General features: G+C 46.7%; 1 pseudogene; it reads left to right on the top strand.

The window, feature by feature from the left end:
• Window positions 1–9633, top strand: part of LOC124021007 — a 75459-nt pseudogene that overhangs the window by 48313 nt on the left and 17513 nt on the right.

Here is a 9633-nt window from a genome sequence, read left to right on the forward strand (position 1 = left end):
TGTCTACGTAGTTCTGTAGTTCTAGACAGTGTTTTATCCTGGTGTCTACGTTTCTAGACAGTGTTTTATCCTGGTGTCTACGTAGTTCTAGACAGTGTTTTATCCTGGTGTCTACGTAGTTCTAGACAGTGTTTTATCCTGGTGTCTACGTAGTTCTAGACAGTGTTTTATCCTGGTGTCTACGTTCTAGACAGTGTTCTCCTGGACAGTGTTTTATCCTGGTGTCTACGTAGTTCTAGACAGTGTTTTATCCTGGTGTCTAGACAGTGTTTTAGTTCTAGACAGTGTTTTATCCTGGTGTCTACGTAGTTCTAGACAGTGTTTTATCCTGGTGTCTACGTAGTTCTAGACAGTGTTTTATCCTGGTGTCTACTAGTTCTGTAGTTCTAGACAGTGTTTTATCCTGGTGTCTACGTAGTTCTAGACAGTGTTTTATCCTGGTGTCTACGTAGTTCTAGACAGTGTTTTATCCTGGTGTCTACGTAGTTCTAGACAGTGTTTTATCCTGGTGTCTACGTAGTTCTAGACAGTGTTTTATCCTGGTTCTAGACAGTGTTTTATCCTGGTGTCTACGTAGTTCTGTAGTTCTAGACAGTGTTTTATCCTGGTGTCTACGTAGTTCTAGACAGTGTTTTATCCTGGTGTCTTAGTTCTAGACAGTGTTTTATCCTGGTGTCTACGTAGTTCTAGACAGTGTTTTATCCTGGTGTCTACGTAGTTCTAGACAGTGTTTTATCCTGGTGTCTACGTAGTTCTAGACAGTGTTTTATCCTGGTGTCTACGTAGTTCTGTAGTTCTAGACAGTGTTTTATCCTGGTGTCTACGTAGTTCTAGACAGTGTTTTATCCTGGTGTCTACGTAGTTCTAGACAGTGTTTTATCCTGGTGTCTGTAGTTCTAGACAGTGTTTTATCCTGGTGTCTACGTTCTAGTTCTGTAGTTCTAGACAGTGTTTTATCCTGGTGTCTACGTAGTTCTAGACAGTGTTTTATCCTGGTGTCTACGTAGTTCTAGACAGTGTTTTATCCTGGTGTCTACGTAGTTCTAGACAGTGTTTTATCCTGGTGTCTACGTAGTTCTAGACAGTGTTTTATCCTGGTGTCTACGTAGTTCTGTAGTTCTAGACAGTGTTTTATCCTGGTGTCTACGTAGTTCTAGACAGTGTTTTATCCTGGTGTCTACGTAGTTCTGTAGTTCTAGACAGTGTTTTATCCTGGTGTCTACGTAGTTCTGTTTTAGTTCTAGACAGTGTTTTATCCTGGTGTCTACGTAGTTCTAGAGACAGTGTTTTATCCTGGTGTCTACGTAGTTCTAGTTCTAGACAGTGTTTTATCCTGGTGTCTACGTAGTTCTAGACAGTGTTTTATCCTGGTGTCTACGTAGTTCTAGACAGTGTTTTATCCTGGTGTCTACAGTAGTTCTAGTAGTTCTAGACAGTGTTTTATCCTGGTGTCTAGTTCTAGACAGTGTTTTATCCTGGTGTCTCGTAGTTCTAGACAGTGTTTTATCCTGGTGTCTACGTAGTTCTGTAGTTCTAGACAGTGTTTTATCCTGGTGTCTACGTAGTTCTAGACAGTGTTTTATCCTGTTCTGTAGTTCTAGACAGTGTTTTATCCTGGTGTCTGGTGTCTACGTAGTTCTAGACAGTGTTTTATCCTGGTTCTAGACAGTGTTTTATCCTGGTGTCTACGTAGTTCTAGTTCTAGACAGTGTTTTATCCTGGTGTCTACGTAGTTCTGTAGTTCTAGACAGTGTTTTATCCTGGTGTCTACGTAGTTCTGTAGTTCTAGACAGTGTTTTATCCTGGTGTCTACGTAGTTCTGTAGTTCTAGACAGTGTTTTATCCTGGTGTCTACGTGTTCTGTAGTTCTAGACAGTGTTTTATCCTGGTGTCTACGTAGTTCTAGACAGTGTTTTATCCTGGTGTCTACGTAGTTCTGTAGTTCTAGACTAGTGTTTTATCCTGGTGTCTACGTAGTTCTAGACAGTGTTTTATCCTGGTGTCTTTAGACAGTGTTTTATCCTGGTGTCTACGTAGTTCTGTAGTTCTAGACAGTGTTTTATCCTGGTGTCTAGACAGTTCTAGACAGTGTTTTATCCTGGTGTCTACGTAGTTCTAGACAGTGTTTTATCCTGGTGTCTACGTAGTTCTGTAGTTCTAGACAGTGTTTTATCCTGGTGTCTACGTAGTTCTAGACAGTGTTTTATCCTGGTGTCTACGTAGTTCTAGACAGTGTTTTATCCTGGTGTCTACGTAGTTCTGTAGTTCTAGACAGTGTTTTATCCTGGTGTCTACGTAGTTCTAGACAGTGTTTTATCCTGGTGTCTACGTAGTTCTGTAGACAGTGTTTTATCCTGGTGTCTACGTAGTTCTGTAGTTCTAGACAGTGTTTTATCCTGGTGTCTAGTTCTGTAGTTCTAGACAGTGTTTTATCCTGGTGTCTACGTAGTTCTAGACAGTGTTTTATCCTGGTGTCTACGTAGTTCTGTAGTTCTAGACAGTGTTTTATCCTGGTGTCTACGTAGTTCTAGACAGTGTTTTATCCTGGTGTCTACTGTAGTTCTAGACAGTGTTTTATCCTGGTGTCTACGTAGTTCTAGACAGTGTTTTATCCTGGTGTCTACGTAGTTCTGTAGTTCTAGACAGTGTTTTATCCTGGTGTCTACGTAGTTCTAGACAGTGTTTTATCCTGGTGTCTAGACAGTGTTTTATCCTGGTGTCTGTAGTTCTAGACAGTGTTTTATCCTGGTGTCTACGTAGTTCTAGTTCTAGACAGTGTTTTATCCTGGTGTCTAGTAGTTCTAGACAGTGTTTTATCCTGGTGTCTACGTAGTTCTGTAGTTCTAGACAGTGTTTTATCCTGGTGTCTACGTAGTTCTGTAGTTCTAGACAGTGTTTTATCCTGGTGTCTACGTAGTTCTAGACAGTGTTTTATCCTGGTGTCTACTGTAGTTCTAGACAGTGTTTTATCCTGGTGTCTACGGTGTCTAGACAGTGTTTTATCCTGTTCTAGACAGTGTTTTATCCTGGTGTCTACGTAGTTCTGTAGTTCTAGACAGTGTTTTATCCTGGTGTCTAGTTCTAGACAGTGTTTTATCCTGTAGTTCTAGACAGTGTTTTATCCTGGTGTCTACGTAGTTCTGTAGTTCTAGACAGTGTTTTATCCTGGTGTCTACGTAGTTCTGTAGTTCTAGACAGTGTTTTATCCTGGTGTCTACGTAGTTCTAGACAGTGTTTTATCCTGGTGTCTACGTAGTTCTGTAGTTCTAGACAGTGTTTTATCCTGGTGTCTACGTAGTTCTGTAGTTCTACAGTGTTTTATCCTGGTGTCTAGTTCTAGACAGTGTTTTATCCTGGTGTCTACGTAGTTCTAGACAGTGTTTTATCCTGGTGTCTACGTAGTTCTGTAGTTCTAGACAGTGTTTTATCCTGGTGTCTACGTAGTTCTAGACAGTGTTTTATCCTGGTGTCTACGTAGTTCTAGACAGTGTTTTATCCTGGTGTCTACGTAGTTCTAGACAGTGTTTTATCCTGGTGTCTATGTAGTTCTAGACAGTGTTTTATCCTGGTGTCTACGTAGTTCTAGACAGTGTTTTATCCTGGTGTCTACGTAGTTCTAGACAGTGTTTTATCCTGGTGTCTACGTAGTTCCTGTTTTAGTTCTAGACAGTGTTTATCCTGGTGTCTACGTAGTTCTGTAGTTCTAGACAGTGTTTTATCCTGGTGTCTACGTAGTTCTGTAGTTCTAGACAGTGTTTTATCCTGGTGTCTACGTAGTTCTGTAGTTCTAGACAGTGTTTTATCCTGGTGTCTACGTAGTTCTAGACAGTGTTTTATCCTGGTGTCTACGTAGTTCTGTCAGTGTTTTATATCTGAAATACTATCCTGGTGTCTACAATACTTCTAGACAGTGTTTTATCCTGGTGTCTGAACTCTAACTAGACAGTGTTTTATCCTGGTGTCACGGGGTCTGGCTGTAAGTGTTTTATCCTGGTCTCTCTGAAGAAGTTCTAGACAGTGTTTTATCCTGGACGTGTCTGTTCTAACTGTTTTATCTCTGGAGCACAAGCCTGGTACGTCTCTGTGTGTCCCCTGTGTCTCTGTGTGTGTTTTAGCCTGGTACGTCTCTGTGTGTCCACGTCTCTTATCTGTGTGTCCACGTCTCTGTGTGTCCCCGTCTCTCTGTGTGTCCAAGCCTGGTGTCTACGTCTCTGTGTGTCCACGTCTCTCTGTGTGTCCAAGCCTGGTACGTCTCTGTGTGTCCACGTCTCTCTGTGTGTCCAAGCCTGGTACGTCTCTGTGTGTCCACGTCTCTGTGTGTCCACGTCTCTCAGTGTGTCCAAGCCTGGTACGTCTCTGTGTGTCCACGTCTCTCTGTGTGTCCAAGCCTGGTACGTCTCTGTGTGTCCACGTCTCTGTGTGTCCACGTCTCTGTGTGTCCACGTCTCTCAGTTTGTGTGTCCAAGCCTGGTACGTCTCTCAGTGTGTGTGTCCAAGCCTGGTACGTCTCTCAGTGTGTGTGTCCAAGCCTGGGACGTCTCTCAGTGTGTGTGTCCAAGCCTGGGACGTCTCTCAGTGTGTGTGTCCAAGCCTGGGACGTCTCTCAGTGTGTGTGTCCAAGCCTGGGATGTCTCTCAGTGTGTGTGTCCAAGCCTGGGATGTCTCTCAGTGTGTGTGTCCAAGCCTGGGACGTCTCTCAGTGTGTGTGTCCAAGCCTGGGACGTCTCTCAGTGTGTGTGTCCAAGCCTGGGACGTCTCTCAGTGTGTGTGTCAAAGCCTGGGACGTCTCTCAGTGTGTGTGTCCAAGCCTGGGACGTCTCTCAGTGTGTGTGTCCAAGCCTGGGACGTCTCTCAGTGTGTGTGTCCAAGCCTGGGACGTCTCTCAGTGTGTGTGTCCAAGCCTGGGACGTCTCTCAGTGTGTGTGTCCAAGCCTGGGACGTCTCTCAGTGTGTGTCCAAGCCTGGGACGTCTCTCAGTGTGTGTCCAAGCCTGGGACGTCTCTCAGTGTGTGTCCAAGCCTGGGACGTCTCTCAGTGTGTGTCCAAGCCTGGGACGTCTCTCAGTGTGTGTCCAAGCCTGGGACGTCTCTCAGTGTGTGTCCAAGCCTGGGACGTCTCTCAGTGTGTGTCCAAGCCTGGGACGTCTCTCAGTGTGTGTCCAAGCCTGGGACGTCTCTCAGTGTGTGTCCAAGCCTGGGACGTCTCTCAGTGTGTGTCCAAGCCTGGGACGTCTCTCAGTGTGTGTGTCCAAGCCTGGGACGTCTCTGTGTCTTAAGGAGCTGACTGACTGACTGACTGACTGACTGACTGACTGACTGACTGACTGACTGACTGACTGACTGACTGACTCTACAGGTAATAATAGTTATTTAGGAGCTGACTGACTGACTGACTGACTGACTGACTGACTGACTGACTGACTGACTGACTGACTGACTGACTGACTGACTGACTGATCTACAGGTAATAATAGTTATTTAGGAGCTGACTGACTGACTGACTGATCTACAGGTAATAATAGTTATTTAGGAACTGACTGACTGACTGACTGATCTACAGGTAATAATAGTTATTTAGGAGCTGACTGACTGACTGACTGACTGATCTACAGGTAATAATAGTTATTTAGGAGCTGACTGACTGACTGACTGATCTACAGGTAATAACAGTTATTTAGGAGCTGACTGACTGACTGACTGATCTACAGGTAATAACAGTTATTTAGGAGCTGACTGACTGACTGACTGACTGATCTACAGGTAATAACAGTTATTTAGGAGCTGACTGACTGACTGACTGACTGACTGATCTACAGGTAATAATAGTTATTTAGGAGCTGACTGACTGACTGACTGACTGATCTACAGGTAATAACAGTTATTTAGGAGCTGACTGACTGACTGACTGACTGATCTACAGGTAATAACAGTTATTTAGGAGCTGACTGACTGATCTATCTAGAATGCAAGGTGTGTCTCCTGGTGCTCTGGGTTATTGGCTGTCTGTGTGTGTCTGTGTCTGTGTGTGTGTCTGTGTGTGTGTCTGTGTGTGTGTGTCTCTAACATTGTGTGTGTGTCTCTAACAGTGTGTGTGTGTCTCTAACAGTGTGTGTGTGTCTCTAACAGTGTGTGTGTGTGTCTCTAACAGTGTGTGTGTGTCTCTAACAGTGTGTGTGTGTCTCTAACAGTGTGTGTGTGTCTCTAACAGTGTGTGTGTGTCTCTAACAGTGTGTGTGTGTCTCTAACATTGTGTGTGTGTCTCTAACAGTGTGTGTGTGTCTCTAACAGTGTGTGTGTGTCTCTAACAGTGTGTGTGTGTCTCTAACAGTGTGTGTGTGTCTCTAACAGTGTGTGTGTGTCTCTAACAGTGTGTGTGTGTCTCTAACAGTGTGTGTGTGTCTCTAACAGTGTGTGTGTGTCTCTAACAGTGTGTGTGTGTCTCTAACAGTGTGTGTGTGTCTCTAACAGTGTGTGTGTGTCTCTAACAGTGTGTGTGTGTCTCTAACAGTGTGTGTGTGTCTCTAACAGTGTGTGTGTGTCTCTAACAGTGTGTGTGTGTCTCTAACAGTGTGTGTGTGTGTCTCTAACAGTGTGTGTGTGTCTAACAGTGTGTGTGTGTGTCTCTAACAGTGTGTGTGTGTGTCTCTAACAGTGTGTGTGTGTGTGTGTCTCTAACAGTGTGTGTGTGTGTGTGTCTCTAACAGTGTGTGTGTGTGTCTCTAACAGTGTGTGTGTGTGTCTCTAACAGTGTGTGTGTGTGTCTCTAACAGTGTGTGTGTGTGTCTCTTAACAGTGTGTGTGTGTGTCTCTAACAGTGTGTGTGTGTGTCTCTAACAGTGTGTGTGTGTGTGTGTCTTAACAGTGTGTGTGTGTGTCTCTTAACAGTGTGTGTGTGTGTCTCTAACAGTGTGTGTGTGTGTCTGTGTGTGTGTGTCTCTGTGTGTGTGTCTCTAACAGTGTGTGTGTGTCTCTAACAGTGTGTGTGTGTGTGTGTGTGTGTGTGTGTGTGTGTGTGTGTCTCTAACAGTGTGTGTGTGTGTCTCTAACAGTGTGTGTGTGTGTCTCTGTGTGTGTGTCTCTAACAGTGTGTGTGTGTGTGTCTCTAACAGTGTGTGTGTGTGTGTCTCTGTGTGTGTGTGTGTGTCTCTGTGTGTGTGTCTCTGTGTGTGTGTGTGTGTCTCTGTGTGTGTGTCTCTGTGTGTGTGTGTGTCTCTGTGTGTGTGTCTCTGTGTGTGTGTCTCTGTGTGTGTGTCTCTGTGTGTGTGTCTCTGTGTGTGTGTCTCTGTGTGTGTGTCTCTGTGTGTGTGTCTCTGTGTGTGTGTCTCTGTGTGTGTGTCTCTAACAGTGTGTGTGTGTCTCTGTGTGTGTGTCTCTAACAGTGTGTGTGTGTGTGTGTCTCTGTGTGTGTGTCTCTAACAGTGTGTGTGTGTGTGTCTCTAACAGTGTGTGTGTGTGTCTCTGTGTGTGTGTCTCTAACAGTGTGTGTGTGTGTCTCTGTGTGTGTGTCTCTAACAGTGTGTGTGTGTGTCTCTAACAGTGTGTGTGTGTGTCTCTAACAGTGTGTGTGTGTCTCTAACAGTGTGTGTGTGTGTGTGTGTGTGTGTGTCTCTAACAGTGTGTGTGTGTGTGTGTGTGTGTGTGTGTCTCTAACAGTGTGTGTGTGTCTCTAACAGTGTGTGTGTGTGTGTGTCTCTAACAGTGTGTGTGTGTGTGTGTCTCTAACAGTGTGTGTGTGTGTGTGTCTCTAACAGTGTGTGTGTGTGTGTGTGTCTCTAACAGTGTGTGTGTGTGTGTGTGTGTGTGTCTCTAACAGTGTGTGTGTGTGTGTGTGTGTCTCTAACAGTGTGTGTGTGTGTGTCTCTGTGTGTGTGTCTCTAACAGTGTGTGTGTCTCTAACAGTGTGTGTGTGTCTCTAACAGTGTGTGTGTCTGTGTGTGTGTCTCTAACAGTGTGTGTGTGTCTGTGTGTGTGTCTCTAACAGTGTGTGTGTGTCTGTGTGTGTGTCTCTAAGTGTGTGTGTGTGTCTGTGTGTGTGTCTCTAACAGTGTGTGTGTGTGTGTGTGTCTAACTGTGTGTGTGTGTCTCTAACAGTGTGTGTCTCTAACAGTGTGTGTCTCTGTGTGTGTGTCTCCAGGTGTCTCCATGTCGTCTGGGCGTCTGGAGGATTCTCCCTTCGGTCCCTATGACTTCCTGTCTGCTGGCTCCGCCCCCCAATGCTCTCCCGGCCAATCAATGGGCTCGGTGGGCGACAGCTGGCCCCCTCGTGCCAAATCCCCCCATGGAAACACCAATGTTACCTGGCCCCCAGGTATGCACTCACACACTCTCTCACACACACACTCACTCTCTCACACACACACTCACTCTCTCACACACACACTCTCACACACACTCACACACACTCTCACCCCCTCACTCTCTCTTCCTGTATAACTCTCCCCAGACCCCCCCTCACTCTCTCTTCCTGTATGTCCCTCCCCAGACCCCCTCACTCTCTCTTCCTGTATGTCCCTCCCCAGACCCCCTCACTCTCTCTTCCTGTATGTCTCTCCCCAGACCCCCCCCCTCACTCTCTCTTCCTGTATGTCTCTCCCCAGACCCCCCCACTCTCTTTCCTGTATGTCCCTCCCCAGACCCCCCCTCACTCTCTCTCTTCCTGTATGTCCCTCCCCAGACCCCCCTCACTCTCTCTTCCTGTATGTCCCTCCTCAGACCCCCCCACTCTCTCTTCCTGTATGTCCCTCCCCAGACCCCCTCACTCTCTCTTCCTGTATGTCCCTCCCCAGACCCCCTCACTCTCTCTTCCTGTATGTCTCTCCCCAGACCCCCCTCACTCTCTCTTCCTGTATGTCTCTCCCCAGACCCCCCACTCACTCTCTCTTCCTGTATGTCCCTCCCCAGACCCCCCCTCACTCTCTCTCTCCTGTATGTCCCTCCCCAGACCCCCTCACTCTCTCTTCCTGTATGTCCCTCCCCAGACCCCCCCTCACTCTCTCTTCCTGTATGTCCCTCCCCAGACCCCCTCACTCTCTCTTCCTGTATGTCCCTCCCCAGACCCCCCCAGTCACTCTCTCTTCCTGTATGTCCCTCCCCAGACCCCCTCACTCTCTCTTCCTGTATGTCCCTCCCCAGACCCCCTCACTCTCTCTTCCTGTATGTCCCTCCCCAGACCCCCTCACTCTCTCTTCCTGTATGTCCCTCTCGTGTCTGTGACCCCCTCACTCACTCTCTCTTCCTGTATGTCCCTCCCCAGACCCCCCTCCCTAACACTCACTCTTCCTGTATGTCCCTCCCCAGAGTTCCGGCCCGGGGAGCCATGGAAAGGTTACCCCAACATCGACCCTGAGACTGACCCTTTCGTGACCCCTGGTAGTGTCATCAACAACCTCTCCATCAACACGGTCCGCCATATAGACCACCTCAGAGACCTGACAGGTAACACACACTGTCCTCTACGTAGACCAGAGACCTGACAGGTAACACACACTGTCCTCTACGTAGACCAGAGACCTGACAGGTAACACACACTGTCCTCTATGTAGACCAGAGACCTGACAGGACACTGTCCTCTATGTAGACCAGAGACCTGACAGGACACTGTCCTCTACGTAGACCAGAGACCTGACAGGACACT

The sequence above is a fragment of the Oncorhynchus gorbuscha genome, unplaced genomic scaffold (assembly GCF_021184085.1).
Source record: "Oncorhynchus gorbuscha isolate QuinsamMale2020 ecotype Even-year unplaced genomic scaffold, OgorEven_v1.0 Un_scaffold_1020, whole genome shotgun sequence".
NCBI lineage: Eukaryota > Metazoa > Chordata > Actinopteri > Salmoniformes > Salmonidae > Oncorhynchus > Oncorhynchus gorbuscha.